The 7,041-nt window shown below is 40.9% G+C and overlaps 1 long non-coding RNA gene across 2 annotated transcripts; it reads left to right on the top strand.

Annotated features, from left to right (window-relative positions):
* The first annotated feature begins 160 nt into the window (after positions 1 to 160).
* Positions 161 to 3,089, top strand: LOC118358939 (uncharacterized). Of its 2 annotated transcripts, none has more exons than XR_004820563.2 (5): positions 161 to 263; positions 476 to 562; positions 962 to 1,121; positions 1,939 to 2,019; positions 2,286 to 3,089. It is a non-coding gene; the product is annotated as an uncharacterized LOC118358939 (long non-coding RNA). The 2 variants fall into 2 exon arrangements; XR_004820562.2 differs by having other exon boundaries at positions 962 to 1,485.
* Positions 3,090 to 7,041: the final 3,952 nt, after the last annotated feature.

The raw sequence follows: 7,041 nt of genomic DNA, 5'->3' as shown, positions 1-7,041 counted from the left end.
AGGTGGTACCCAAACATATGCCATGTGTATATGTGACACAAACATATGTAAGGTCATTTTATTTTGTTATTTTATGGCGCTATTTCTAGGCCTCGCTGGTATTTTCATTTAATTGATTTATATAATTACTGCCGCTAGGGGAAGCTGTGACGTCAATGGAGTGCATTTGTGAGATCTTGGACATTTCTTCTTCACTCTTGGAGAATGACAAGTTCTGAAAACGAACGTTTCCCCCGTCTCATCAATTAACCCTATAAATTCAGGTATGTAATGTGCAAAATTGCAATATGACTCAAATGATTGATGTAACATGGTTAATTACATAGTTCATGAGTTTGATGGTGTTCAAGGAATATGTGAAAAACTATTTGGTATTTTCCCCATTGTAAGTAATGTAGTTAGGCTAGGTTGCTAATGGTTTACTTTTTAATATATATATAAATAAAAATGTGAGTTATATCATGTGAATGTGTAGATAGATGTATGGTGACTCCACGTTTGGATGAACGTGACTGCCATGTGCAAAGACGGGTACCAGGAATGATGGAAGGACAATCTGAAGGTAATTATCTTTGCACACAAAACAGCAGTGTCCAGGCCTCCAGAGTACTCACCCTATCGCCTGCTGTATGGAGGGGACGTTTACGTAAACAATGCACGTGTATATGAAATGATTGCATATACTGTAGTATAAGAAAAGTGTGATTGACTTCGGGTTTTTCTATTGCTGTTTTTGTATAACGTACTTTGAGGTCACTGATACTCCACCTGATGTGGTGGAAGTGTTGAACCAGATCAGACCGCCTTCGAAGACCACCTTCAGGCGCAGACTTAAAAAACTTCCACATCCTTTTACCATATAAAAATGATTGTCCACTGTTAATTTATTTTCTGGCCTTCCAAGAGAGATATGAGTTATACATCTGTAGAAATATTAAATATTGCATTTCTATCAATCAAGGTGAGACTGAACATGGACAGAGTACATGAGAAAACGGAGAGCCACCGGAGGAGAATCAAGGGGACCAAGAGGTTCGACATCTGGGCAAATGACTTAGCTTGAAAGGAAGACGAGACCCGGGAAAGCTTAGTGCTTCTAGCTGGGGTCACCATCCGTTAAGGTGAATATACAAATCTCAGATAACTATTTTCATTTGCCATCTCGTGGTGTGCGGCATCGCCATGCTGTCAGCAGTACCAGACGTTTCTCCAAATATCAATCTCAAGGCTAACTACTGGGTCACGCTGAGTAACCGCCACTTCCAGTGTACGAAAGACTGATGAGAGTAAATATTAGTTAATTATAGGAGAGCTGTATCTCCGGCCACCGGTGATGTGGAGCAGAGCATGCTGGGCGATCTCTAACTGAGGAGTAGGAAGTAACGAGAGAGTACACAAGCCGGGATAAATTCCAGCCATCTCATGTGATTACCTCCAGTTAGCATTCTTTGTTTTAGCCAAGGCCAGTGGGTGTCCTTCAGAAATGTGAGTTCATGTTTCTTACAATTCATGTGTTGTGGACGCACTCCTTTGTTATGCTAATTAGCGTCTTTACCGTGAGCTCGCAACTGTAAGCTTGCTCACCCTGTTGTTTCTGTCATCTCATTTCAGACATTTAGCATTTCAGTGTCTAGTCTTATATGCCCTGTGGTTATATTGATGTATACTATTTACTGATTATGTGGGTATTTGTTTTAGCAATGAGCCTTGTGGATGCATTATACATTCAAGTTGTGTGAGGATGATGGTGCTGATCAGTAGTGCTGTGTAGTTACACTGATCATTACACTGATCGTTACTTCTGATCATTCATTGGTGAAGTCACAGCCATGTTGTTAGCCAGCAGATAACCAATTGTAGCCATATTATTTATAGCACAAACTCTTAGTTAACACAGTTGTCAAGTCATACTGTGCTATATTTGCTCTGTTTAATCAGCGTCATTAAACAACCTCGACTGGCCTATCATCCGTGCCCTTACAAGCACCTGTCCTACGTAAAGTCCTCAACTACAACCAGGTAGGTACTGTTAAGGTGTATGACTTCAGTGGTCATGACATTTGTCTTTTCCAGGGACCATCTCTTACCTCCGTTATCAAACCCACTGACATAAAAAAAATGAGACGTTTTCTTTTCTGTCTGCCATTAACATTATTGCATTTCTAATCAAACATTTAAACAATTTAATAACTGTTTTTTTAACATGCCTGATAATTCTTTAACCTGTGTGTTTGCTTGTTTACGTGTTTCCTACCCTTTCTCTTTACTCTGCTCCTGTTCTCCAGGACCTAAGGGTTCTGCCCAACACCCAGACATGGATCCACCTGATGTCCTCCATTACCAACTGTTACGCCCCTGAAAACAGGGGAGAAATAATCACGAGAGTGATACGGTGTTGTATCCGCAATTTTCCCCAGGAATATGGGTGGAGACCAGAGCAATCGATCTCCGGCTCATAGATTAAGAGCATTTCGTAGATCACAGATTAACACTTTTAGGCACCACAAAATAAAGTAATCAATATAACGTTTACACATTACTCTCAAAATTCATACCCTTTGACAGATTTTAACTTTAACACAATTATATGAATGTTATTAATCTCTATCAACTAATACTGAATGCATCTTTTTAACCTTAGATGTTTTAAGATCCTCACATACTATGAATTTACTAATACTTTTTAATGTATAACAGGCTATGAATATTTCCTTTAACCTGTCACACAACCACCCTCCAACTTTCCATTACATCAGCTACTGTTATTGTCATTATCTGCTAAGAAAAAGCAAGTCAACTATCATACTGGGCTCATTATGTGAGATACACAGATTATCTTAATTAAAACACTAGCACTGCAAACACTCAGAACAAAGAGGGGAGCAGTGCCTGGACTTTGCAGTCTCCTTTGAGTCAACCTTCCAAGACTGACTACCTGTTGAAAACAAGTGACAGGCAGAACCTCCCATCCACACAATACCCACCTCCTCTATTCCACACACCAGAATTCAGTATTTCAGTCTATGATTGCCATGTGAGTGTACAAAAAATATAAATGTACCAATAAAATATTGCCAGATTGTTTTTTATAGCGGTTTCATAGGATGTTCATTATTGTCAATTGTAAGGTATCCCTTGATGGTATGTGTTAGTTACAACAATGAATAATGTTGATCATAAGACATACAACATATATATTCAACCACACGGGTGTACTAATGAGCTATGTTCATGTTATGAGCTAATGACATGTTCAGGCTTCATGATCTGTGATCAAAGGATATGCGTAAAACTGCAACTGCACTGAAATTAATAGCCTGATTCAATGGGATTCTCCTGAATCTGTTAAACTGTTTGGTCTTTGCATATACCAATACTGACTCTAACTTTTTGGTAATTTGCGGTAGGCATTTAATAAACCAACCACATTTTCTTGTGATGTTGAGGCTGAGCAAGACCTTTGATAGGCTAATAGACTGCGGAAATAATCATTGTTATAGCCTAGATCACTTAATATAATCTGGACCGTTGCCTTTTCCCATGGCTAAGCAATCAGGTGGTAGCATATGCATTTTGCCCGTCCCCATTACAAGGGTTAGGCCTATATCCTCACATTTTATTTTGTATTTATTTTTTATTTAACCTTTGAAAGTCAGTTAAAAACAAATTCTTATTTACAATGACAGCCTACCAAAAGGCCTTCTGCGGGGACAGGGGGCCTGGGATTTAAAAAAATATATAAATATAGGACAAAACACATCACAACAAGAGATAACACAACACTACATAAAGAGAGACCTAAGACAACAGCATAGCAAGGCAGCAACACATGACAACACAGCATGGTAGCAATACAACTTAACAACATGGTAACAGCACCAAACATTGGGCACAGTCAACAGCACAAAGGTCGAGACAATACATCACACAAAGCAGCCACAACTGTCAGTAAGAGTGTCCATGATTGAGTATTTGAATGAAGAGATTGAGATAAAACTGTCCAGTTTGAATGTTTGTTGCAGCTCGTTCCAGTCGTTAGCTACAGCGAACTGAAAAGACGAGCGACCCAGGGATGTGTGTGCTTTGGGGACCTTTAACAGAATGTGACTGGCAGAATGGGTGTTGTATGTGGAGGATTGAGGGCTGCAGTAGAAATCTCAGATGGGGGGAGTGAGGCCTAACAGGGTTTTATAAATAAGTATCAACCAGTGGGTCTTGCGACAGGTATACAAAGATGACCAGTTTACAGAGGAGTATAGAGTGCAGTGATGTGTCCTATAAAGAGCATTTGTGGCAAATCTGATGGCCGAATGGTAAAGAACATCTAGCCGCTTGAGAGCACCCTTACCTGCCGATCTATAAATGATGTCTCCGTAATCTAGCATGGGTAGGATGGTCATCTGAATCAGTGTTAGTTTGGCAGATGGGGTGAAAGAGGAGCAATTATGATAGAGGAAACCAAATCTAGATTTAACCTTAGCCTGCAGCTTTGATATGTGCTGAAAGAGTACAGTGCACCGTCTAGCCATACTCCCAAGTACTTGTTTGAGGTGACTACCTCAGCCTCTAAACCTTCAGAGGTAGCAATCACACCTGTGGGAGAGGGCATTCTTCTTACCAAACCACATGACCTTTGTTTTGGAGGTGTTCAGAACAAGGTTAAGGCTAGAGAAAGCTTGTTGGACACTAAGAAAGCTTTGTTGTAGAGCATTAAACACAAAATCCGGGGAGGGGCCAGCTGAGTACAAGACTGTATAATCTTCATATAAATGGATGAGAGAGCTTCCTTTTGCCTGAGCTATGTGGTTGATGTAAGAGGAGTGTGGGCCTTGGTGTACTCCCTTGGTGACAGGCAGTGGCTGAGACAGCAGATTTTCTGATTTTATGCACTGTACTCTTTGAGAAAGGTAGTTAGCAAACCAGGCCAAAGACCCCTGAGAGACTCCAATACTCCTTAGCCGGCCCACAAGAATGGAATGGTCTACCGTATCAAAAGCTTTGGCCAAGTCAATAAAAATAGCAGCACAATATTGCTTAGAATCAAGGGCAATGGTGACATAATTGAAGACCTTTAAGGTTGCAGTGACACATCCATAACCTGAGTGGAAACCAGATTGCATACCGAGAGAATACTATCGACATCAAGAAAGCCAGTCAGTTGATTACTGAGAAGTTTTTCCAACACGTTTGACAAACAGGGCAAAATAGAAATGAGCCTAAAACACTTAGGATCAGCGATCTCCCCTTTAAATAAAGGACGAACTGTGGCTGCCTTCAAGCAGTGGTAACCTCCCCAGAAAGGAGAGACAGGTTAAAAGGTTGGACATAGGCGTGGCGATGATAGGGGCAGCAACCTTAAAGAAGAAAGGGTCAAACCATCTGGGTCATTCTTTTGGGGTCAAGTTTAAGGAGTTCCTTTAGCACCTCGCATTCAGTGACTGCATGCAGCGAGAAACTTTGTAGGGGGCAGGGGTAAAAGAAGGAGAAGCATCAGGGATAGTCGCATTAGAAGTGGTGGGAAATTAGGAAATGTTGGACAGGCAGGAGGCATGGCTGGGTCAAATAGGAATCCAGACTTTAATAAATTGTTGATTAAAGAGCTCAGCCACATTATCAACATTAAGAGACATGGGTAGTTGTGAGGGAGGGTTTATTCTCCAGGTCTTTAACCGTTTTCCAGAACTTCTTGGGGTTAGACCCACAGAGAGAGAACTGCTCCTTAAAGTAACTAACTTTGGCCTTGCAGATAGCCTGAGTGCACTTATTTCTCATTTGCCTGAATGATAGCCAGTGAGCTTGAGTAAGCATGTGCCAAGCCTTTTCGCCAAATGCAATTCTTGAGGTGGAGTACTCTGCAAGATCACGGTCGAACCAGGTGCTGAACCTGTTTTTAATTCTAATTTTCTTTAGGGGGGCGTGTTTGTTAACAATACCACTGAAAATATCAAAAAAGAAGGTCCAAGCATCTACGACAGAAGGGATCTAGCTGATTCTATACCATTTTACAGAGGCCAGTTCATGAAGGAAGGATTGCTCATTAAAGTTTTTTAGCAAGCGTCTATGACAAATCAGGACAGTTCGTTTCACTGAGCAGCCATTACGAGCACAGGCTGTAAAACAGTGATCACTAAGGTCATTACAGACAACACCAGACTGATGCCTGTCAGTATTATTTGTGAGGATAACATCAAGACGATTAGCCTTTTCTGGGTTTTTGGAGTCATACTTTGTGGGATTGGTAAAAATCTGAGAAAGATTTAGGGAGTCCCATTGCTTTAGGACTTGGTCAGGTGGTTTAATCATGTCCCAGTTTAGGTCACCTAGCAGGACATATTCAGACTTAGTGTAAGGGGCCAGGAGAGAGTTTAGGGTACAGGCCAGGCCGGTGCTGATGGAGGACGGTAGCACCCAGCAACAGTCAACAAAGAGCTATTTGAAAGTCACTGAAGGTGATCTTTGGTAAAGATTACCACTCCCCCACCTTTGGAAGATCTGTCTTTCAGAAAAAAGTTAGAACCAGAAAAGTTAACATCAGTATTCAAAACACTATTTCTTAACCACGTCTCAGTAATGACCAACACATCTGGATTGGAGCTTTGAACCCACACTTTCAATTGATCCATTTTATGTAATAAGCTTCTAGTGTTAACGTGCAGAAAACCCAGAGCAGAAATCAGTGAAGCAGATATCAGAGCACAAGTCAGAATTGGGGCGAGCAACTGTAGATGAGCCAGGATGTACATGCACATTTCCAGATATCATAAACAGTATCACATACTCCCTCAATTCGAACCCTGCTTTTAACCATAAGACATCTCTACATATATGTATAGCCTAAGGATTGCATGGTGCCAGTGATTGTGTCTGTTAATCCGGTAAACTGGGAAGTGGGGAAAAAAAGGTCAAATCAGAGAAAGATGCCAGAGTTTCTGAATTGGAATTCCGAGTTGGATGACTGTTAAAAATTTTTAAATCCCAGGTAGCTCGTTTTCCTTTTTCTCCAGAGTTCCCAGTTGTTTTGAACGCACTGAAGTCGGAAGT

The sequence above is a fragment of the Oncorhynchus keta genome, unplaced genomic scaffold, assembly GCF_023373465.1.
Source record: "Oncorhynchus keta strain PuntledgeMale-10-30-2019 unplaced genomic scaffold, Oket_V2 Un_contig_8493_pilon_pilon, whole genome shotgun sequence".
In the NCBI taxonomy this organism is placed as follows: domain Eukaryota; kingdom Metazoa; phylum Chordata; class Actinopteri; order Salmoniformes; family Salmonidae; genus Oncorhynchus; species Oncorhynchus keta.
This window is presented reverse-complemented; position numbering and strand designations above follow the sequence as displayed.